The following is a 25,288-nucleotide window of genomic DNA, read 5'->3' as shown; positions in this document are numbered from 1 at the left end:
CTGTATATTTTTAAAAGGTTAAGAGACAAATTTTACATTGGATTTTGCCACAATTTTTCTTTTTAAAGATGTAAACAAGAGACCAGGGCTTGTTTTATTTTGACATTTTGGTCTGTTCAACCTCTGAGCAATTCTTTTGCCATTTTACTGAATTGTAAAATAAACATGGCTAAATGAGATCTGATTTGCAGGGCACCAGAAGTTCCACATGACCTCAGGTATCTAAGATACTTTACCTGTCATGCTACTTACTTAACATTTCCTTCATTAAAGTTGCTTTTTAAAATATTATTGTTTAAAGCATGTTTAAAATATTATTGAAAAATAACTCAAAATGTGAGAAGTGCTAACTGAATAAAAAGCGAAACCCTACCAATTCTCTCACAACCCTACCCTTGATCCAAGTATTATTGGTTGGTATGATTCCTTCCAGCTTTCTACTGTAAATTTTAAAAAGTCATTATTTAAAGCCACTTTTAGGTGACTAACCCCAAGTCATTAACTAGAAATGATCTAACACATAAGGCCTTATGCTTCTCCTCAAACTTTTAAATCAAGCTTCTGCCTGGTTTTTTTTTAAATTTTGTTTGTTCAAGAGGAGCAGGGGGTGACAGAAGATGAGATGGTTGGATGGCATCACCAACTCAACGGACATGAGTCTGAGTAAGCTCCAGGAGTTGGTGATGGACAGGGAAGCCTGGCGTGCTGCAGTCCATGGGGTCGCAAAGAGTCGGACACGACTGAGCGACTGAACTGAACACACTTGTGAAACCTACACTCAAATCAGGATATAGAATATTATTAACTTCTCAGAAAACTCTTTTGCACCCCCTCACAGTAATTATATCCTCTCAGTAAAGGTACTATTATGACTTTTATCACCACAGATTAGTTTAGCCTATTTTTGAACTTTACATAAAGGTACTGTTGTTGTTCAGTCGCTCAGTCGTGTCTGACTCTTTGTGACCCCATGGACTGTAGCACACCAGGTTTCCCTGTCCCAGAGCTTGCTAAAACTAATGTCCATTGAGTCAGCGATGTCATCCAACCATCTCATCCTCTGTCATCCCCTTCTCCTCCCACCTTCAATCTTCCGCAGCATCAGGGTCTTTTCTAATGAGCTAGCTCTTCGCATCAGTGGCCAAAGTATTGGAGCGTCAGCGTCAGTCCTAATGAATATTCAGGATTGACTTACTTTAGGATTGACTGGTTTGATCTCCTTGCAGTCCAAGAGTAATCACATATTATATAATCTTTTACGTCTGGCTTCTTTTGTTCAACATTTTGTATAGGAGATTCATCCATGCTGCTGCATACTGTCTGTCTGTCCATAGCACTGCCATACAGTATTCTACTTTGTAAATTATACAATTCATTTACCCATTTTACTGGGTTGTTTTTTAATACAATTTTATCTATTTATTTTTTGCTGCCCTGGGTCTTCATTGCTGTGCGTGAGCTTTCTCAAGTTGCAATGAGAGGTGGCTTACTCTCTAGCTGCGACGCACAGGTTTCTCATTGTGGTGGCTTCTCTTGTGGAGCACAGGCTCTAAAACTTCAGTAGTTGCAGCTCCCGGGCTCTACAGCACACAGGCTCAGTAGTTGTGGCGCATAGGCTTAGTTGCTCCACAGCATGTGAGATTTTCCGGGACCAAGGATCAAAGCCCTGGTCTCCTGCAGTGGCAGGCAAATTATTTACCACTGAACTACCAGGGAAGCCCCCATTCTACTGCTGATAGATATTCAACTGTCTCCAGTTTAGTTGTTTCCAGTTTGGGAATACTACAAATAATGTTATTATGAACATTCTTGTAAGTGTTCCTTCAGCATATACTTTATCCACTTTTTGTTGGGTATATGTCTAGAAATGGAACTGCTTATGTTCAACTTCCAAAGATTACTGAAGAGTTTCAAATGTCTGTACCGATTTACACTCTACTTCTGCTGGCAAAGGGTGTTACAGCTGTTCTCTCCAACACTTTACATAGTCAGGGTTTTTTTTTTGTTGTTGTTATTTTAATTTTAGCTATTCTGGTGGCCATGCAGTAGCATATCATTTTTAAATTTTTTTCATTTTTCTGATTTCTAGTGATGCTGAGTACCTTGAACCAGAGTTTGATGGGTATTTCGGAGGTAGATTTAATAAATCGCAATGAACAACTGACCGAAGAGAAAGAAGAGAAAATCTAGAATGACAGGAAAGAGGAAAGCTATTTAGGAAAGGAAGAAGGGACAGAAAACACACTCCCTTTCTGAAATTATTTGTTCTGAGTTTGCCAATGGGAATGCGTGAGTTTTGAGATTCAAGACTTGAATGCAACTAAGATTCAATGACCATAAAAAAGGTCTCATGTTAAAAAGTAATTTAAAACAAAAATCTCCACCACCACATCTTAGGTCGTAAAGAAAATAAATTTACAATCCAAAGGAAGCAAAATAAAGATACACTAAAGTGCTGTGTTTAAAAGCAGAGCCTCATACATGCTTAAGATTCCCCCCACTATAACTTCTAGGAATTCCTGTGAAGATAATGGAAAGAAATCTACAGAGAGATGAGCCCAGCAAATGGAATTAAAGAAAAATTCAAAGCCTTAATAAAAGACAAATTCACTAAATCAGTTAGACAAGGACCTCCTGTGTTCTTACAAGAAGACCATCTCTGACACTTCGTTTCTCTGTCATGAGAACAAGAAGAAGATGAAAAGCAAGGCTCACAATTAATCGACAAACTTTGTGAGGATTATAGATGAGAAACAGATTTGGAGCTAGGCTCTGTCTTCTGAGATTCTTCACATCACCAGAACATCTATAGCTAATTATTGCTTCACATTATTATGTGGTATCAAGAGCTTGGAGTCTAGATACAGACCCTGTATTTAAATCCTAACTCTATCTCTCCTTAGCTATCTGTACATATTTGCACATTTATTTGTGCACATATATGTACATACATATGTGTGCATACACATATCTTACTTTTTTTATATTGGAATATAATTAACAATGCTGTGTTGGTTTCTAGCATACAGCAAAAATGAGCAGGAGATCTCTTTAGCTATTTGACTCTAGGCAAGTGCACATCTCCAGCTTCAGTTTTCTCGTATCCAGAATGAGAACAGTAATTATCCACAGCACTACTGTGAACACTAAATGAGATAATACAAAGTAAAGCAATTAATAAGTACAATGCCTGACCCATATTAAGTGCTCTGTAAAAGTTGATATTATCATCTGCAAAATGGGACCAATTCACACTTGCATTAAGACTGAAAAGAAGTAAAATGACATGTACAATGCCTGTACAGGAGGCACTCCAATGGCAGATATTACTATTACCTCCTCCTTTTAGGACACTGTGTCATTCAACATCAAACTGCATACGAAATGGTATAGTGCACTGGTTAAGAACAGGATGGGTTTGAAACTCCTGAGTACAAAGCCTGGCTTTGCCACTTAGCTATGTGATCTTGGGCAAGTTACTTACCTTACTATGCCTTCCAGTTTTTACCTGCAAAATTGAAAACATAAGTATCTATCTCACTGGACTGTTGTGAGGATTAGATAACTCTTTTTAAGTGCTTTATTTATAAAGCTCTAAAGACAAAACCTGGAACATAAATAACATATAAGTATAAATTGTTATTATTTTATATGTTTATTATTTTATTATTTTAATAGCAGACATGTTTTGTCTGAAAGAAATGGGTAGGGAATTAGCTCAGTTGGTAAAGAATCCACCTGCAATGCAGGAGACTCAAGTTCAATTCCTGGGTTGGGAAGATCTGCTGGAGAAGGGATAGGCTACCCACTCCAGTATTCTGGCCTGGAGAATTCCACGGACTGTATAGTCCATGTGGGTTGCAAAGAGTTGGACACAACTGAGTGACTTTCACTTTCAGGGAATTCCCTGGCAGTCCAATGGTTGGAACTCTGCTTTCACTGCTGAGGGCCTGGATCTGTCCCTGATCCCATAAGCTAGGATCCCATAAGCTAGGATCCCATAAGCTGTGCAACACAGCCACAATAAAAGGTGGGGAGGTAATAAGTTTGGACATAGGCAATTTAATGTTCTTCTTAGGGATAAGAGAAGCTCAATGAAGATACTCACCTACTCAGCCTTAAAATTCAGGAAGAATGCTGAAAGAATAACAAGTTAAACACAAGAACTGTATCACTAATAAGGAAATATGATCTCATCTGTCCAGAAATAGTTAGGGGGTAAATGTGCTTTCTGGCTCTGCCCTAACTGTGCAACAATTCAGATGAAGTAAGCCTACATTCCACAGAGAAGGAAATTACTTTTCCTACTTTCACCTTACAACAGCCTGATAACCTACACAGTGAGCTAGAGAGACTGGTGCATCCTCACATCTTCTTTAGATAAGGGAATATTGCTTAGAACAGAATAATCAATCCTAGAAGCTGTCTCAGAAATGTCTTTCTGCATTATACTAATATTTTCTTTCTACACGCCACAAATCATTCCTGGGCAAGGCAGAAGAGGTATCTAAACAGGCAAAAATGCCAGCAAGTAACACACTTTAGAATTAAAAAGAAATCCCATGCTTGTTCTTAGGTCATGAAGTCAACCCTGTGTTCTGTTTTTTTGTAGCTGACTCACAAAATGAACAAAATACTGAACTGCGTCAACAAGTAAAATCAGTGAATTGCAATTTATCTGTTTAAGAGTTTGTGCCTCCTACCAGACAGATCTTTGAAAAAACATCTTATTTAACACCAGTATCTAGTACGTACAGAAGGTGTTCGATAAATGGGACTGAATTTAGTCACTGAGCACCTCCGCCTTGTAAAAGGTACTATGGCAGATGCCAGAGAGCCCAAAACGGTTCACTTCTGTTTATGTCAAAACATTTTAGACTATTTAAAAATTAAACAAGGCCAGATTTGATTAAGGAGTGTCAGCTGCAGTTGCACCTGCTCTCATCCCAGACCTAACCCCAAAAGCAAGGCTACCCTCCTCTGCATGCCTGCTGAAGCAAATCAAGTATTTCTCTAAAATGATGGAGAGCCTCTTCCCATGCAGCTCAGATGTGCTGTTCTTTCTGCTCAGCAAAGGAGGCAAACTCCAGAATCTCTGGTCATAAAAATGTGAAGTTAGCAAGAACAGGTGCTGAGTAAGTCTGGTACACTTCCAAGTAAAGTCTTGCCATCTAGAATTCTGAATTAAGGATGCCAGATTCAAGAACATCTGGATTTGCTCCTCTGGCTTTGAGCTTTCTCTAAGAGAGGCCAGGAAAAAGTATGCTGTTGCCAGTATGTGTAATTGCATACTCAAATACTGTACTTTGGATAAGAGTCCAAAACTTGGCAAACGGGTGGAATGTAGCACATGAACCATGCAAAGGGACGGGTTTCCTTGCAAAACATAAATTAGGCAAGGTGTGAACTGCCCTTCTCTGTTACATTTTGGAAAAATTCACCCAGGAGAATAAATACTTGGGGGGTGGGGGCGGTTAGTTTAGGTGGCAGGGAATGGTCAGAAGTATGTGAGAGGCAAAACAGCACCATTACCTCAGAAAGCAGTAAGTTAATCAAACAGTAATTCTTTATTTTTCCTCCCCCAATGAGATAAATATATGTGATTATAAATTGGTTCATACAGAAAAAAAATATCAAGCTGTGGATGCTGGCAGACACAGACGGTGTTGAAATTAAACAGTGTGAGCTTTGGCCGCTGCACTGTGTACTCTTTTCAAGTTCTTACATCATTACTCTGCTAAGGGCCCTGTACCAAGTTGGCATGAGTTCTAATGTGGTTTAGAGAGAGAATTTCTGGCCTTTAAAAAAAAAAAAATGACCTACAAATAGCCTTTTTCATACAACAGGGAAATAAACACTTCCCTTTACCCCAGATTTTGTTTTAAAGGACAAAGCCATATTGCCAAGGTATTAAAAAGTGTTAGAAATGATTCTGAGATGTTAAAGGCCACTCAATACAAGCTCTAAAAGGACATCTCAAAAAGTACATGGATGTCTCCTAAACCAGTGATTATCCTTTGTGGCAACAGAGTCAGTTACAAAGAATGCTAATTATCTTCATATTTATACTCTGACATTGGCAGCTTAGGTATACTTTGGAGACCAAGAATGGGAAGCCCTCCCTACTTCAGCCATGAGAACTTGGACAAGTTACTTGACCTCAGAGCTTCAAATGCTAAGTGAAATAGTAACATCACCCCCACAAGACAGTCCTCACAATACCAAATACACGGCAAATCCTCAGTAAGTATTAGATAGACTTATGAAAGATAGAGGCTTTAAAAGTGATGTTTAATTAGAACTTAACACAGCTAAGTGGTCTTGACTTTTCTCTACTCAGATTCAAGAATAAAAAGAATTTACATACAATCCGGTTTTAAGATCAAGACTGGGTTTGTCCTCTTTCAACAGTGATAGCACAAAAATAAGACTTCATTCTCCTCTCCAATAACACCCAATAAAACACAAAATTCCAAATATGAAAAATGATGACAGGTTAAAAAAGAGAGAATAAAAAATCACCTGTATCTTTCTTAAAGTAGATATAATTTTATTTGTTTAGTGATAGGATTTTTTATTTCATTATGTTCAAGATTTTGCCACATTTGCTTCAGAAAAGATTACTATTTTACTTTTTGAGGTTACATACAGTAAGGTGAACAAACCCTAAGTTACATAAGTCTGATTCTTACATATGTATGCATACTTGTAACCACCACCCAGAACAAAATTATGGAATATTTATAGCAGATCACAAATTCCCTTTGACTTTTTCCTCCTGATGTATCTATTACTCTGAATTCAGTTAGTATTATTCTTAACTTGTTAGGTTTTCCTTTCACCACTACTAATTTGATCTAGGCTTTGCTTTTCTGTTTTCTTAAATAGTTCACCAAAGACTGCCTCAATCGAACATATTTTGGCCACATTAAACATAAGAAATTTATGCAAGACTCAAAGTAGTAATAGTAGAAACAGGCAAAAGACCTAAAAAGTATAGTGGGTAAAAAGTCTACATATTTAGAATGCCCACAAGTCCCCCAGCACTTTAAAGGGTTCGGAAGACTGAGAATGCTAGCATAATAGTGACCAAAACAAAAAGTGGAGTTCATTTTGATTTAAATAAATCCTAAAGAAAACACACTAGACAATTTTCTAAATAAGAAAGTTTGTACATTTCTAAAGACTATTCAACTGAAATTTTAAACCTGTCATATGCTGATTTTTATTGCCTGTCAGTGTCTGAATAAATCCCACTCCAATTACAATTATATATTCTTTAAAGTTCACAACCATTTTAAGGTCATGCTCTCACGCCTAGAAGCTGACATTCCTCCTAAATGGGCCAGATCCCTATGTAGTATTATACCTAATACACACACAAATTTAGAGTGCCCTAATCAACAAGATTTTTCGAGTAAAGTCTTGTATTTGTATTAAGTACATATCACCACCCTTTGGTTACTGTAGAATTTAGTATTTCAATCAAATGACGCAACTGAGTTGATCTATTTTTACCAATAAGCATCACTGTTAAAATAATAGTCAAGTGACTGGAAACATGTATATTAAATTACTTTGGTACATGCAAACCAAGCAATTCTAGGGTCAACTGGAAAACAGTGGAGTAGGACAGATATCTCAGTGCAGTGACCTTATCAGAAGTGTCGCTGGACACGCGTTAACTAACACAACACAAGAAAGGGCGTTACTTCTCTCACCTCCTCAGCACTCCTCACCCCCTTAGATTTACACTGACTAAGCTGTGCTCTGACAAACGCCTTCTCCTCAGCTCAACATTCTGCTGCTGCTACTGCTAAGTCACTTCAGTCGTGTGACTCTGTGTGACCCCATAGACAGCAGCCCACCAGGCTCCCCCGTCCCTGGGATTCTCCAGGCAGGAACACTGGAGTGGGTCGCCATTTCCTTCTCCAATGCATGAAAGTGAAAAGTGAAAGTGAAGTCGCTCCGTCGTGTCTGACTCTTAGCGACCCCATGGACTGCAGCCTACCAGGCTCCTCCGTCCATGGGATGTTCCAGGCAAGAGGACTGGAGTGGGGTGCCACTGCCTTCTCTGACTCAACAACCTAGAGCAGCACAAATATTCTACTTCAAATAGCCATAATTTTCAAGAATTCATTTTGTGTAACCAAGTATCTCTAGAAGACTTAAGAATGGAACTTTGTGATAAAATCCTTTAATCAGTTTGCTTTCATATATCTTAGTTAAGACTCCACTGTGGAAATAAAAACTTGAGAAGGTAGTAAGAAAGCCCTAGAGGGAAGAAATAAAGCCCTAAGTACTTCCTAGAAACAAAAAGATAAGCTGAGGGTTTATTAGGAAGCAAAGACCCAACTGCATGTGGTTTACAAAGAACTGACAACTCATCTCCCTCCTTTATCCATACCTAAGTTTCTACTCACAAAGCTAGCTAAGCATTTATGGTTAGTCCTATACACAGATGTTACTATTTAAATAATCTTTTTATAGAGTGTACAAAAATAGAACAATTATCATACTGGCTACTTCTGATCACTATTAATTTTGAAGACATAAATAACCCCTGCCAGCTACTGGTTTTATCATGACTGACATCTTATGGAGGGTGCTTTGATCTCCAAGTTGATTTATGAAGCTGCAAACTGACTATTTCTTATGTTAAAAAGATTAGCAAGCTGGACTTTTACAACTTTCTTCCATCTGCCTTCATCTGAAAAGTAAATATAGTATCTTATCAACTCAAGTCAGCAACCTCTCTCCAATTATCTTACCATAGAACCATCTCTCAAAGCCAAAAAGTACACTGCTTAATCAAAGGTAGCAATATGAACAAAAATGTTCATATTTTTCATTGTTCTTCAAACCTAGGAACTAAAAATAAAACACTTGAACACACCTCCTCCCATCAAAATAGATGCATACTTCAACTTTCAGAATAAACAGATTACAAGGTTATTAGTCACATCTCAGAAGGAAATACTGAGTGTGTTTTGTAAATTGACTTAATATATATTTGTGAACTTCACTCAGTCACGTCCGACTCTTTGTGACCCCATGGACGATACACTCCACGAAATTCTCCAGGCCAGAATACTGGAGTGGGTAGCCTTTCTCTTCTCCAGGGGATTTTCCCTACTCAGGGATCAAACCCAGGTCTCCCGCATTACAGGCAGATTTACCAGCTGAGCCACAAGGGAAGCCCAAGAATACTGGAGTGGGTAGCGTATCCCTTCTCTAGGGGGATCTTCCCAACCCAGGAATCACACTGGGGTCTCCTGCATTGCAGGTGGATTCTTTACCAACTAAGCTATCAGGGAAGCCAATTTATATTTAAATTATTTCATTTATATACTGTTTAAATAAAAAATGAATTAAGTTTAATTCACTGTTAATGTTTATAAACATTTATCAAGTGCCTGACATATATCTGAACAAAATGTTTTTCACTGAGGTACATTATAGTAGAAAAGGTAAGCCTTGCAAACAACTCCAGAAGAAGGGACACCATGAGAAATATTATAGAACCAAAGAGGAAAGAAGAAATAATGGGGCGAAGTCTGGGAAAGATTTAGGAAAAATCTGGCAGTGGAAAAATAATTAATTCTACCCAGTCCAGCCTGTACTCCTTTCATCACTCTAAGCAGATATGCATTTACTAAAAGTTTGGCACCAGACAGACCAAGATTCTGTGATTTTGAGAAAATCACATCCCCTGTTAGAGTCTCATGTATAAAGGGTTAATACCAAATACCTGGTGGAACTTTCATGAAGATTAAATGTGAATGATTTACATATTTATATAAATTTATAACCAAATATATAAAATAAGTATTTATATACTGTGTTTATTTATACTAACTTTACTGTAAATATATACTTACATATATGTGTTACATTGAATATATATATATATAAAATCACAATGGATGGTGAATGTTAATTAAACCTATTGTAATAATTTCACAATACATGTAAGTCACATCATTATGCTGTACACCTTAAACTAATACGGTGATGTATGTCAATTATTTATCAGTAATGCTGGGGGGGTAATAACAATGCCTGACACTGAAAGAAGGCTCAAGAAAAGGAGATATTTATTACAAATACCTTCTAAACACTGAATTCTATGCCAGGTACTATTAATCTCTGCGTCTGAACAGCGCTTGGTATGTTCTTTAACTGCTTATTTTCCCCAAGATCACAATAGAGCAAATCCCATGGGGTTTACTTTTTATCCACCCAAAAAGAGAGGAAAAAACACATATAGGACACATGTCCATCTGATAATCTGGTAAATAAATTTAACTTTGTTATAATTAACTTTGAACAAACAGAAGACTCAGCAAGACTTAGAAACTGCATGCTGTTTACCATGAGAACATTTAAAAACTGACATTTTAAGTACAGCAGAAAAAAGAAATTTCTAGAAATATTATTTAGGCAATCTACATTGATAAATCAACCTTTACTGAGATCCTCTATGTGTAAACTGAGCCCTCTGGGGATACCAAAACGATATGCCAGGGGTTGTCTTCTCTACAGCAGCCCTCTGACTCTCAAGGGATTAAGGAGGTTTTCCCATTTGCCTATAGTTTCCTAACATTTGAAACTCCACAGTAGTGGTTCTCAAAGTGTGATTCACAGACGTCCCCAAGACCCTTTCACAGAGTCTGGAAGATCAAAACTATTTCTGTACTATTCTGCCTTTTTGGCCTGACATTTGCACTAACGGGATGAAGCCAATGTTAAGTTTAATTGCTTAATTGTAGCACTCATCAAAGCAGTGGCGCCAAAATACACTGATAGTCACTGTATTCATCACTGCCACACACGGGGGTGGGGAGGGAGGAGAGGACCTCCTCCAGCCACTTTAACTGAAGAATGCCCTTGATGAAGCAGTAAGATTTAATGGTTATTAAATCTTGATGCATGGGTACACGACTTTTTTGTATCTTGTGTACAAAATGGAAAGTACACATAGAGCAATTCTACTGCACACTGGTTGTCCCTAAGGAAACACACTTTGAGCTACTGTTTGAACTGTATACTGAACTAGCCGATTTTTTTCATGCATCACCAATTCACCTGAAGGAACAGCTAACAGAATATTATGGTAATTCAGACTTGGATGTTTGACAGGTATTTTCTTGAAAGTGAACAAAATGAGCATGCCATTTCAAGGAGAGTAACTTAACAAATCCTTGTAGCCAATGAAACAATTCAAACCTTTAAACAAAAATTAGAATTGTGGCTAATTTATATCTGCCACTGTGCGCTTCACAAGGCTTGCCAGTATTTACAAGTTTTTTCAATGAGATTGGGCTTCCCTTGTGACTCAGCTGGTAAAGAACCCGCCTGCAATGCAGGAGACCTGGGTTCAATCCCTGGGTTGGGAAGATCCCCTGGAGAAGGGAAAGGCTACCCACTCCAGTATTCTGCCCTGGAGAATTCCATGGACTATATAGTCCATGGGGTTGCAAAGAGTCAGACACGACTGAGTAACTTTCACTTTCAATAACATTAGTGGTGATACTAATGAAATTCATTTGATTTATATAATGAAATGTGTCAATGTTCGGAAAATCTACATAGCTCAGTGAATTAATATTTTCCAAATGGACAATGCATGATGTCACAAAATCATTTATGGGTATTCAAAGATCCATGCAAAGTGTAAGATGGACCAGCAGATTTTAACAGAATAGAGTATAAGAAGTTCATGTACGGTTTCATATGCCAAACTGGAACTAACTTTTAAGAAACTACCAACTACTAGATAAAATATTATTAGATACTTGTAAGAACTACCAACTTTTAAGAAACTAACAACTATTAGATATAGTATCAAAGAATAGTAAGTATAATTATCTGAAGAAACTACAAAAATTCCCCTCCCTTTTCTATATATGTAGGGATTTTTTTGTTGTTGTTTAGTCACTAAGTCCTGTCCGACTTCGTTGCGACCCTGTGGTCTCTAGCCCACCAGGCTCCTTTGTCCATGGGAATCTCCAGGCAAGAATACTGGAGTGGGTTGCCATCTCCTTCTCCAATATGTATGGACAGATGCCAGATTTTCTTCATATATCTCAGCCAAAATAACATATTGAAACAGATAGAAGGCAGATGCAGAAACATGCAGATATGAAAAATCAGTTAACTTACATAAAGCCAGACATTAAAGAGAGCTGCAAAAATATAAAATAATTCCACAGTTCTCACTAAGCTTTCTGGGCAAAATATAACTGCTTTTAATATTTTTCTTATTTTAAACTGTAATTTATGTTGATAAGTAATGGGTTTATTATTTTATTTTGAATTAATATTAACTTCTCAGTTTTAATTCTAATATTGTAAGAAATGACAACTGTAACCCAAATAAACAAAAGCTCCTGGAAACATCAATAATTTTTTACAAATGCAAAGACTTTTTTGTATAGCAAGAGATCTTAAGAGATCTGACCTTGTGTTTGGTTGATATAATTTTTCTTAATGGAAAAGTATGAAAACTGAAGCAAAATAAAGCACAGGTTAAGACTGGGTCTCCTGACTTCAATTTTACATCCATTCTACACCACAATTCATGTATTCACTAAGACAGTAATTTAGAAACTCCTTATTCTGTTCTCAGTAAGCAGGAAGTCTGACTAAACAACTACAATAATAACAGAAACTGAAATTTGAATGTTATGTCCTAGGTATTATATATTGCTGCTTTCGTTTAATTCTCACAACCCTGTGATGTAGGTATAATTAATCACTAACCTCTAGATGAGAGGCAGCAGTTAACCCAGAAGTCACAGAGCTACTAAATGGCAGAGACGGGATGTGAAAATAACATTTCTAATAGAGAGATATACCAGCAAAAAAAAGATTTCTCATAACTGTCAATCAAAATATTTGTGTGGTCATCAGTAGTGGCATTTATAGAAAAAGAGGACCTGTGACTCTGGCCCAATACACCTTCAGATGTAGACAGAACAATACACTAGACTGGCATATGGACACACAAATTAAGTCCTACACTAAGTAACAAGAAAACAAGCAAATTGGGAGATGTGCCAGATGCATAACCAAGTACCTCTCTTCTTTAGCCATCCAGCAACTTTACCATCACCCATTAAAAAGAAGTGACAGGAGTCAAGGGTGAAGGATTTGTTACTGACATACAACTGAGGCACTGAAATCTCTTGGCAGGTGTTCTCTAAGCTATAACTCTTCTCTTATGCAAACTAACCCCTAAGCTGAGTCCCCCTGGCTTTATCACACTGAGCCTTGACAAGAGCCATCATTAGTGTCCAAACTCCACTTTTTCCAGGCTGATGACATGTGTCAGACCTTGATTCCTGGTGCTACTTCTGCCTGCCAACTCAGGAAAGACTTCTGTAATGGCTTTGGGTTTTTTGAAATACTACAGTCACATGGCAGCAGCTGACACCAACTCCCTCCTGAGGATGGACACTTGGCCAGGAGCCCAAGCTGAAGTCAATTTGGAGGTTCTTGATCTTTTTAGAAATAATTCCTAACATCCCACTGGCAATTAAAATAAAATCCTCCCCAGAGAACAGCCAGAGGTCAGGCAAGCCTCTTCCATCCATAAAAGTCACCTCTGATTAGAGAAAGTGTTAAAGTATAGCAGCAACTGATAAATGTCAGAGCCTTGAGGGCCTTCACAGAGTTTTGATAACTTACAGCTATTTCTCATTTCATACCATGGACGGTTTTAAGCCAACACCACTCAGCATTGCTTACTTAGTCAAATGGAGCAGGTCAGCGTACCAAACTCAAGTCAATGGTCTGGTTTGCACTAGTTCTGGGTTCATCCCTAAGGCTAAGATGTTTGACCTGTCAGGCAGATGACCTTAAGTGCCCTGCAGATGCCCAAGAGGACATTAGGAAATGTCTACAAAAAGCTCGCTTTTTTACGGTGGAGAAGTTGTGTGTAATAAATAAGTGAACACACACATGCAAGCACACAGATAGGAGTCAAGGACTTCAATTTTGATCAGCTGGGTGACTTGGGGTTGCTTCCCTTCTGCATCTGCTTCCTTATTCGTTAAAGACAGAATGTGGCCTAAATCAGAGATCACCAAATGTCTATGAAATGGTTACATCAGACTGCTCTGGGGGCTTGATAAAACTACAGAACCCATCCCTAAGGATCTGATTTAGTAAGTCCAGGGTGATATGTAGGAGTCTGCATTTTAGCAATCGATATTCCCTACCAACACCACTTTAAATTCTGATGTAAAGTCAGGTTTGAAAATCATTCAACTAAATGACCTCTAAGACACCTGATAGTTTTGAAAGTCATAAAACTATGGACGGGAACATACTTTCTATTCTTTCATCACAGAACTTTTTTCACCTATCCACTATTAGCATTCCCACTCAAATATCAGGATTATCTAATTTCAGGTTGACAATGGAGACGTTAAGTGTAAAAGCCACTTGTCAAGTATTAATAGCTTACCAAACATAGTACACTCCTATTTTGTTTATGAAAGTAGATCTAATTAGTAAGCACAGCTTTTCTAGACAATATACAGTCAAAAATAAAACTTTTAAGACATATTTTACAAAGATTCAACCATTTTCTGGAAATAGTCAAGAAAAGCAACACTTAAGAAGCATTTTCCCTAAATATTATGAATAACTTAAAACTATGGAAGGAATACACTTAATTAGTATTTATATATTAATAACTTATGATGCCTCAACATAAAGATTATAAAAATAGATGTCAAGTTTTTAAAGCATAAAGTACCATATGAGTAAATTTTTAACCCAATAAACTAAAATAGGCCAGAGGAGAAATCAGTCTTATATTACTGATGTATCAACAGGGTTTCATTATAAAAAAGGATTTTGAGTCTTCTGTTCACTGTTCTTGTTTATTTCACTAACTGGTTGTTGCAAAACACATGCTTGTTACTCTATGTGACTTTTAAAAATCTCTGCCAACACTTTTCACACACAAATAAAATCCAATATCTCTCCAACTAATTCCTTAATTCCCATGAATATTAGCTACTGCATGATTTGGTTTCCTACTTCTTTCACAACTTTATAAGCCTAACTCATTTATGTACTCCACTATTTAGCTCAGCTAGACAACAAACCTTGGTACAGAATTACTTAGAAGAGTTCACTGATTACAGATAGCCTGCAAATTAATTTACCATGGAAAAACAAAGTCTTGTTTCCAGTGGGTTTGCAAAATAATATAAAACAGTAATACCTCAAAACACATGAAATCACTGTAATGAGGTGATGGAGAATTCAAGTGGTCCTTATAATATTTTGATAGGCTTTGAAGTATGCATCCTATAATGCCTCTAGCACTTGGCCAATCTGCTATCTCACTGAGTTGGTCTCTTACTTCCTTACTTTCTAGACTCATCTGAAATAGCTGAAAAAAACCTGTTACTACATCTCAACTCCCTGGTAAAAAATTCAAGGAGGGCAAACACAATAAAGAGCAATAATCACATATACATCCACCTGCAATCCTTGGCACATTCTTTCCCCCATTTCCTGACACTGAAGTAAATGCTCTGAATTCAGCAGGCTCCTTTATAAGCTTTGCCTTGAAACAACACAATTTTTCAGCCTAATTTCAAGTCAGAATTAGTAGTCATAGTGCTGGAATCAGATCTAAACCAAATGGTTGCTGGGGAAGTAAGGGGAAGGGAAAGATGGGGAACCTTTGCAAGATAGTTAAATTCATTCAAATATTTGTGTTAACTTCTCACCCAGCAACTTCTTGCTAATTTTATAACCAGAGAATTACTAGTTAGTGATTTGTAACTGCAATCAGTACAAAACAATGAAGTCGAAATATCCACTTTCCCAGAAACCATCATCACATTACATCTTTATAGTTATCACTGTCCCAGGTTACACCACAGGGAAAGGTGTGACTAGATGACGGTGAGTCTACACTACTGCTGGCATGGAGCCATTCCTAATAAGATGGAGGCTGAGACTTCCGAAACTAGCGATATTATAGCAGAGACAAGACGAGACTGCAAAACCTTGGTCTAAAACTCCAGTCTGAATTTCTCAAACTGAAGTTCATAATGAGTCTATGGATGTGTTCTTAGATTCCAAAACTGAAACTCCATTTAATTTTTGCGTTTATGTGCATGTATTTAGATAGAGAATCCATAGCTTTCCAGAGTTTTAAATTATATTAATATACCCAACTTAATCCTCACAATCAATATGAGATAGGTACTAACATTCTCATTTTTACAGATTAAAGAAATTGAAGTTTACCAATTAAAAACTTTACATACCCATCAGCAGATGAATGGATAAGGAAGCTGTGGTACATATACACCATGGAATATTACTCAGCCATTAAAAAGAATTCATTTGAACCAGTCCTAATGAGATGGATGAAGCTGGAGCCCATTATACAGAGTGAAGTAAGCCAGAAAGATAAAGAACATTACAGCATACTAACACATATATATGGAATTTAGAAAGATGGTAACGATAACCCTATATGCAAAACAGAAAAAGAGACACAGAAATACAGAACAGACTTTTGAACTCTGTGGGAGAAGGCGAGGGTGGGATGTTTCGAGAGGAATCGGGTGGAGAGGGAGGTGGGAGCGGGGATTGGGATGGGGAAGACATGTAAATCCATGGCTGATTCATATCAATGTATGACAAAACCCACTGGAAAAAATAAATAAATAAATAAAGAGTCTGATCAGCAAAAAAAATAAATAAATAAAAACTTTACATAAGGTCAAAACTAAAGTGGTACAGCACTGTTTTCAAAAATGTCTTTAAAACACACATACACATACGCATACTAATGTATTAGCAAGTCAGACATTATATTACTTATAAAAGAAGGCTTTTACATTAGTATACATGCACAAAAACCAAATTCTGAGCAAAATATGTAATTTTATTTAGTAACATGTAAATAACACTTCAAAATTATTTTTAACAATTTAAATCATTTTGCAATAACATAAAAAATACACATAGTTTTTAAGATGTGCCATGTGCTTTCACATCATCTCAGTCCTCAGAACAGTCCTATGACATAGATACTACCATGATCTCCATTCTATAGATATATCAGGAAAGAGAAACAAAGTGGTTAAGTAAGGTCACATAGCTAATAAGTTGCAAAGTCAAGATTCTGGCCCCCAAGTTTGTGCTCTTTTAATATTGCTTCCCCAAACAATTAATATATGAAAAATGTAAACTATGGTCACTTTGTGCAAAGATGTAAACTATGGCCAAAAAATGTAAACTATGGTCACTTTATGCAAAGATGGGCACTATAAAGGACAGAAACGGTTTGGACCTAACAGAAGCAGAAGATATTAAGAAGGGGTGGCAAGGATATACAGAGAACTGTACAAAAAAGGTGTTAATGATCTGGATAATCACAATGGTGTGATCACTGACCTAGAGTCAGACATCCTGGAGTGTGAAGTCAAGTAGGCCTTAGTAAGCATCACTATGAACAAAGCTAGTTGGAGGTGATGCAATTCAGTTGAGCTATTTCAAATCCTAAAAGAAGATGCTGTTAAAGTGCTGCACTCAATACGGCAGCAAATTTGGAAAACTCAGCAGTGGTCACAGGACTGGAAAAGGTCAGTTTTCACTTCAATCCCAAGGAAGGGCAATGCCAAAGAATGTTCAAACTATTGCACAATTGTACTCATTTCACATGCTAGCAAGGTCATGCTCAAAATCCTTCAAGTTAGGCTTCACCAGTACTTGAACTGAGAATTTCCAGATGTACAAGCTGGACTCAGATAAGACAGAGGAACCAGAGAGATCAAATTGTCAACATCCGTTGGATCATGAAAAAAGCAAGGGAATTCCAGAAAAACATCTACTTCTGTTTCATTGACTACGCTAAAGCCTTTGACTGTGTGGATCACAACAAACTGTGGAAAATTCTTCAAGAGATGGGAATACCAGACCACCTTAGCAGCCTTCTGAGAAACCTGTATGAAGGTCAAGAAACAACAGTTAGTAATGAAGATGGGACAATGAACTGATTCAAAACTGGGAAATGAGTATATCAAGGCTGTATACTGCCACTCTGCTTATTTAACTTACATATAGAGTACATCACATGAAATGCCAGGCTGGGTGAAGCTGAAGCTGTAATCAAGACTGCTTGGAGAAATACCAATCTCAGATATGCAGATGACATCAACCTAATGGCAGAAAGTGAAGAGGAACTAAAGAGCCTCTTGATGAAAGTGAAAGAGGAGAGTGAAAACACTGGCTTAAAGCTCAACATTCAAAAAATGAAGATCATGGCATCTAGTCCCATCACTTTATGGCAAACAGAAGGGCAAACAATGGCAACGGTGACAAACTTTATTTTCTTGGGCTCCAAAATCACTGCAAAAGGTGACTGCAGTCATAAAATTAAAAGACGCTTGCTCCTTGGAAGGAAAGCCGTGACAAACCTAGAGAGCATATTAAAAAGCAGAGACATCACTTTGCCGACAAAGATCCATATAGTCAAAGCTATGGTTTTTCCAGTAGTCATGTACCGATGTGAGAGTTGGACCACAAAGAAGGCTGAGGGTCGAAGAACTGATGCTCTTGAATTGTGGTGCTAGAGAAGATACCTGAAAGTTCCTTGGATTGTAAGGAGATCAAACCCATCCATCCTACAGGAAATCAGTCCTGAATATTCATTGGAAAGACTGATGCTGAAGCTCCAATACTTTGGCCACCTGATCTGAAGAGCTGACTCGTTGGAAAAGACCCTGATGCTGGGAAAGACTGAGGGCAGGGGAAGGGAGCAACAGAGGATGAGATGGTTAGATGGTATTATCAACTCAATGGACATGAGTTTGTGTAAACTCCAGGAGACTGTAAAGGACAGGGAAGCTTGAAGTGTTGCAGTTCATGGGGTCACAGAGTCAGGACACCACTGAACAAACAACATGGTCACTTTAAAGGGAAAAAAAAAGAAAGCCAAATAAAAATCCAATTGGAAAAGTCTATCATGATAAGGTACTTCATTTATTCTATTTTAGCACACATATGAGCCAAAAGCAATGAGAAAACAGACCAAGCAATTTCATTTGCATGCTACTTTCAGATACATAACCTCCTGTGATTTTCACAGCTGTGTGCACAGCAAGAGCCAGTACTCTTTGTCCTGCATCTGAACGACGAGCTGACCGACGCTCTGGGGGTTACTTCCAACACTTCCGTGTCATCTGAACCTTCCTGCCTCGAGGGTTTCCTGTGCAGAGCTTTCTCTCTATTGGACTATCCCTCCTTCTCTAGCAAAGGTTCTATCATGGCCCAGACGAGACATGACCAGTTAGGTATACCTTTCCGGGCACTCCTAGGCAGAATTAACCCTGCTTTTCTCTATTCTCCCTGAATATATTCATACCATTTCGGCAACATATCCTCTGTCATCAGCTGTGTCTATGTCTAGTTCTCTGGGTAGACACTGGGCTCCATGTAGAGAAGGAATTCCTAGAAAAGATTCCACTGTTGAGTTAGTAAACGAATGAAACAGAACACTGGCACCTTGGCTAAGAGGAACATGGATTCATGCTGACATTTTGTTGTCATCTTTATAACTTAAGACTTTGTCCTCAAGAATAGCAACATTACCCTCGACACTTCTAGACATATTCCCTGAATAAGTGCTTGGGAAGTGTATGGGCAGAAAGCCACCTAAGACAGTGACTCCTCTTCTATGCTACTAATCTCTCAAATATATATTGCTCTAATAAGTGTATGCTTCTTGTTTCTTTCAAGTATATCAAGAGGCCTCAAGAGGACTATGAAAACATTTGCATCTCCAAGCCAAAGCATGTGGGTTTCACAATATTTCGTAGTATCTCTGGAAAAGGAAAGAAAGGAGGTAAGTGAAACACTAAATGATGGCATAGTGAGTCTTGACAAACTACTCAAAACCAGTCTAAATCAATTTATTAATTTGGACTAATCTATCAAATGTGTAGTATAAAAGTAAAACTGTAAAAAGTATAGCTTCTATAATCTGGCTAATTTAACCCTTATCTGCTTTTAACCCCTAGACTTTATCCTCGCATTGAGCATACACATCTCTTAGACAAACTCATTTAAAAGATCCAATCTGTGCCTTAAACTTGCTTGATGATAAAAACTAAACATAAGGATTTAAAGTAAATTGAAGGAATGAAGATAATGAAGACCTTTACTGCCCTAAAAATTAATTATGTCAATGGAAAACACCCCATGTCACTTTAGAAACTTACCTTTTACTCTTCTCTAGTTTTTCAAGTCTATGAAAAGAATTCCTCTTAGAATGTCATGAATTTAAGAAACGATATTTTGCAAACGTCTAATGGTTTGGGGTAGCAGAGGTCAAGTTTTTTTTTTTAAATAAAGCCTGATTATCAAAATGGAATAAGGCACTGACTTCTCTTCATATTATCAGCCCAATGGGAAGACCATTCAAAATAAATCCATTAAAGAGTTTTTAAAATACTATACAGTAACAGTTGCTTGATTTTTTTGTTGTCTCTTACATACAACTTACTGTCGTAACACTGAGGACTCAATAAAGCTGGCTAACTGAAGTATTTTGACAGAGGGTAAAATAATTAATCTGATGTAGAATGTAAATAGCTTACATTCAAACCAAATTCTCAGTGGTTGATATTTTTTAATGTCTACCATTTGGCTGTTTAAAAATGAATTTGAGAACAGTCAACCTTTAATATTTAAACTTAAAGCAATGATAATAATTATTCCTGATTAAAGATTAACCTCAATTCAGTCAGCAGTTCTGTAAGCCCTCTTTTCTACAGGGCATGTCTGGATCCTTCCTGTTATAAATCCTATACTCTGAAAAATTCTATGTAATTAATCATTTTCCAAGTTTTTCATCAAGGATATTCAACAGGTAATAAAAAATAACCAGTATGTCTACAATGCACTGACAGCATTTCTGCCCAAAGCTAAGACACCTGACATTTTAGTTACTCTCTGTGACCTTACTAAGAAGAAATGCAGGCTTTCTACTAGGTAGCAGTGTTTTTTACTTTTTTGTTTTTTCATTATTGAAAATAACTTGAAGACTACCCCCTGAACCTCTATGATAACTTGGTGATTTAGGATCTCAGCCAGAGAGATCATCAATTATAAAGGTCAATTTTTTTTTCCATCTTCTTCTATGAAACATTTCACCGGCTATTACTAACAAGCAAACAAGAAGAGGATTCCCTTCTCCAAGGGATCGTCCCAACCCAAAGATCGAATACAGGTCTCCTGCATTGCAGACAGATTCTTTACTGTCTGAGCCACCAGGAAAGCATTGGGGAAATTGAGAAAGGAGTATGTCAAGGCTGTCTACTGTCACCCTGCTTATTTAACTTACATGCAGAGTACATCATGAGAAACGCTGGGCTGAATGAAGCTCAAGGTGAAATCAAGATTGCTGGGAACAAAATAATATCAGTAACCTCAGAAATGCAGATACCACCACTCTACTGGCAGAATGTGAAGAGAAACTAAAGAGCTTCTTGACGAAGGTAAAAGAGGAGAGTGAAAAATGCAGGCTTAAAACTCAACATTCAAAAAACTAAGATTATGGTATCCAGTCCCATCACTTCATGGTGAATAGATGCAGAAAAAGTGGAAATGGTGGCAGATCTTATTTTCTTAGGCTCCAAAATCACTGTGGACAGTCACTGCAGCCATGAAGTTAAAAGATGCTTGCTCCTTGGAAGAAAAGCTATGACAAACCTGGACAGCAAAGACATTACTTTGCCAACAAAGGTCCGTCTGGTCAAAGCTATGGTTTTTCCAGTAGTCATGTATGGATATGAGAGTTGGACCATAAAGAATGCTGAGCCCAAAGAACTGATGCCTTTGAACTGTGGTGGTGGTGGAGACTCCTAAAAGTTCCTTGGACTGCAAGGAGATCCAACCAGTCAATCCTAAAGGAAATCAACTCTAAATAGTCGCTGGAAGGACTGACGCTCAAGTTCCAATACTTTGGCCACCTGATGCAAAGAGCGACTGACGGGAAAAGACCCTAATACTGGGAAAGATTGAGGGCAGGAAGAGAAGGGGGCAACAGAGGATGAGATGATTGGATGGCATCACCCACTCAATGCATATGAGTCTGAGCAAATTCCAGGTGATCGTGAAGGACAGGGAAGTTGGCATGCTGAAGTCCATGGGATCACAATGAGTCAGACATGAGTTAGCTACTGAACAACAACAAAAGAAGAGGATGTTTACTTGTTTGACTTAGCTCTCACTGAAAGTACTGACCCAAGATATACAACAGCTAAGTCTGAGGTGGTCAATGGAGTAAGCATCATGGCAGTTTTCACTATCATGAAGTCCGGTACTCAAGTTCCAGCTTGTAACGTTGACTCCTGGCTATGTAACTTTGGACAAATTGCTTGATTTCTCTAAGACTCAGCTTTTTCATAAGATCAAATTGGGTTGATAATTTAAGGAGGTTAAAAATATATAAATCCCAGTATACATTAAATCCTCAATATATATGTTAATTTCTTTATTATCCATGCCCTTTAATAATTAAAGTACTACTATAAAATGGGATACTTCATATTTTCAGAATTATGAAATAATACTATTCAAAGTTTTTTCTCAGATATCCATTTAGTCTGCTTATAAGTAAGTAACTGCAGCCTCACAATCCCGAAGTTCATTAGCTCTGGGCTGTACACAAAGATTTCTTAAATACTTTCACCTTGGAATGTGAGAAGCTCCATCACCAGTGGTCTCTCGGCTCACTGGCTCTTGGAACATGGGTGCAGGCTGAAGAAGGACTGCCAGGGCCAGGACCCAGTCTTCAGAGGACTCCAAGGAACATTCAACGCTGTCGGTGAGTTTGGAATTTGAAAAAACCACCGACCGTTGACTGTACCTTGGGTTCCTTACAGACAACACTGTATTTCCTGAAGCAAAGAAGCACAGTGTACCTTCACATGTCACGTGAGATCACCAAACCAGTTCTGCTCCCCAACCCCGAAAGGTGGTCCAGTTAATTTTTTAACAGCTCTCCTCTTTCTCTTGCTCATTGTTCCTTGCTTTTTGTTGTGGTATTTCATTTCAACAAGATAAGAAAAGCTCCATAATACTGTTTTTAAATGTCTCCTAAAAATAGGCCATTCTGATGAGAAATAGCAAGAAGAGATTTATTAAAAACATGTATTTCATTTTGAAGTGAAATCCAATTAAGTACTTTACAGCCATTTCTCCCATGTTCCCTCAAAACCTTTAATTAGGAACAAGAGGAGGATTTAATAAGCAAAAATAGCACACAACTGTCCAATGTCTGCACAGCTCTTAACACATTCCACCTCAATTATAGTTAATGTGGTTAAGTTTTGACAGCCCCATTAGGATACGAGCTGTTTGAAAGCAGTAACTGCCTCACCATTTCCATCCACACATGAGCTTATTTAAATGTTCATTAAAGTCAAGTAAAAAGTCAGGTCAGGAGTCAGAAGGATCTGGGATGAATCTTGCTTCAACTCCCTAGCTATGTGACCCTGGTGAGTGTCTGAGTCTCGATTTCCTCAGGTTCATGGGAGATAATAAGTACACCTACCTTATTAGAGTTTGAGATACAATAATATATATAGTGCTTTGTACCATTCCTAGCAAACAACAAATGCTCAGTATATGTAAGCTATTATTATTACTTAACCTAAAGCATAATCTGTGCTAATTTACCTTGAAAGGCACTAGTATTTCTCAGTTCAAAACACAGAGGAAGAACCAGGTTCTCCTCTTCTTACACCTACCAGTGTGTAAGCACTGCCTGTGTGGTCACAGAGGTACCCGTGAGCTTTTCCAGGAGCTCCCTCCGTTCCCTGAACCATAGTTTCTCACAGCCCTACCAGTGATGTCATCTATAATCATGTGGATTCTCAATGGTTGGATACTAAGAGAGATATCAGACACACACTTCAAAAACCCAGAAAAGAAGAGTCAGGAGTTGGGATAGGCCAAGGCAACCCTACGAACTGAAAACACTGATGGCTGCACTCAACATTCATTGCTGTCGGTGGGTTTGACTTTGAATCAACTCACTGATCAATGAATGCAAACTGCGGACCAAACAACCCAAGGGAGGCAAAAGGATGTGCAGAGAATCATCCAAGTGTATCTGCTACTGTGCTGGGTGGGAGGTGCTGCTTTTTCCAACACACTGTCCAAAGGCTCTCTTTGATTTTAATATAGAATAAACCCTCTAAATTCCTAATACTTTTTTTATACCTTTTTTTCTTTAAAGATGTTCTGAGTTAAGGAAATATTTTATAGAAAGAATGACCATCACACCATAATTTAAAAACAATGCTTTCATAATTTTTAAATTAAAAAGAATCAATGCTCATTATTTAAAATTCAAATACAGAAACATTAAATAAAACCTGAAAATTCATTTTCTCATCATCTGCGATCTCTTTCCTTAATGGAAATCACCTATAAGTATAATAAATCAGTTTAATAATTTATTTTAAATAATAAATGTAATATAATAAACAGTATTTACTTGTTGTATTAGCTACTACTAAAATAATAAATAAATATCATGAGCAAACTATTCAATTTCCTTGAAGACCTTTACCCATGAACATACAAACAGCACAACTTTGTGGATTTTTGGAGGGTGGCTTGAAATAGAAACCACCTCATTTTATTTTATTTTTTGCCACGCTGTATGCCTTACAGGATCTCAGTCTCCTGACCAGGGACTGAAAGGAAGTGAAACCCTAGAATCCTAATGACTAGGCAACCCAGGAGCTCCTCAAAACTACCTCATTTTACATTTACTCCTATGTTGTTGTTCAGTTGCTAAGTCGCGTCTGACTCTTTGTGACCCCCACCGACTGCAGCATGCCAGGTTCCTCTGTCTTCCACTCTCTCCCAGAGTTTGCTCAAATTCATGTCCACTGGGTCAAGGATGCTACCTAAACATCTCATCCTCTGCTGCCCATTTCTCCTTTTGCTTTCCATCTTTCCCAGCATCAGGGTCTTTTCCAATGAGTTGGCTCTTTGCATCAGGTGGCCAAAGAATTGCAGTTTAAGCATCAGTCCTTCCAGTGAATATTCAGGGTTGATTTCCTTTAAGGTTGACTGGTTTGATCTCCGTGCCATCCAAGGAACTTTCAGGAGTCTTCTCCAGCACCACAGTTCAAAGGCATCAATACTTCAGGGCTCAGCCTTTCTTATGGTCCAACTCTCACATCTGTATATGACTACTGGAAAAACTATACCTTTACAGACCTTT

The 25,288-nt window shown here is 37.8% G+C and overlaps 1 protein-coding gene and 1 long non-coding RNA gene across 5 annotated transcripts in view; one reads left to right on the top strand and one right to left on the bottom strand.

Moving 5' to 3' along the window:
- Nucleotides 1-25,288, bottom strand: part of NR6A1 (nuclear receptor subfamily 6 group A member 1) — a 214,333-nt gene that overhangs the window by 130,180 nt on the left and 58,865 nt on the right. The window lies entirely within an intron of this gene.
- The window catches only part of LOC133064491 (uncharacterized), a 51,127-nt gene that overhangs the window by 15,757 nt on the left and 10,082 nt on the right, over nt 1-25,288 (top strand). The window contains exons 2-3 of one of the 2 annotated variants that reach the window (XR_009694643.1): nt 19,783-19,888; nt 20,064-23,357. This is a non-coding gene — a long non-coding RNA (uncharacterized LOC133064491). Of the gene's footprint in view, nt 1-19,782; nt 19,889-20,063; nt 23,358-25,288 lie in introns of those variants that run through there. The other variant, XR_009694642.1, reaches the window with a different exon arrangement.

Source organism: Dama dama, chromosome 11 (assembly GCF_033118175.1).
Source record: "Dama dama isolate Ldn47 chromosome 11, ASM3311817v1, whole genome shotgun sequence".
Classification (NCBI taxonomy): domain Eukaryota; kingdom Metazoa; phylum Chordata; class Mammalia; order Artiodactyla; family Cervidae; genus Dama; species Dama dama.
This window is presented reverse-complemented; position numbering and strand designations above follow the sequence as displayed.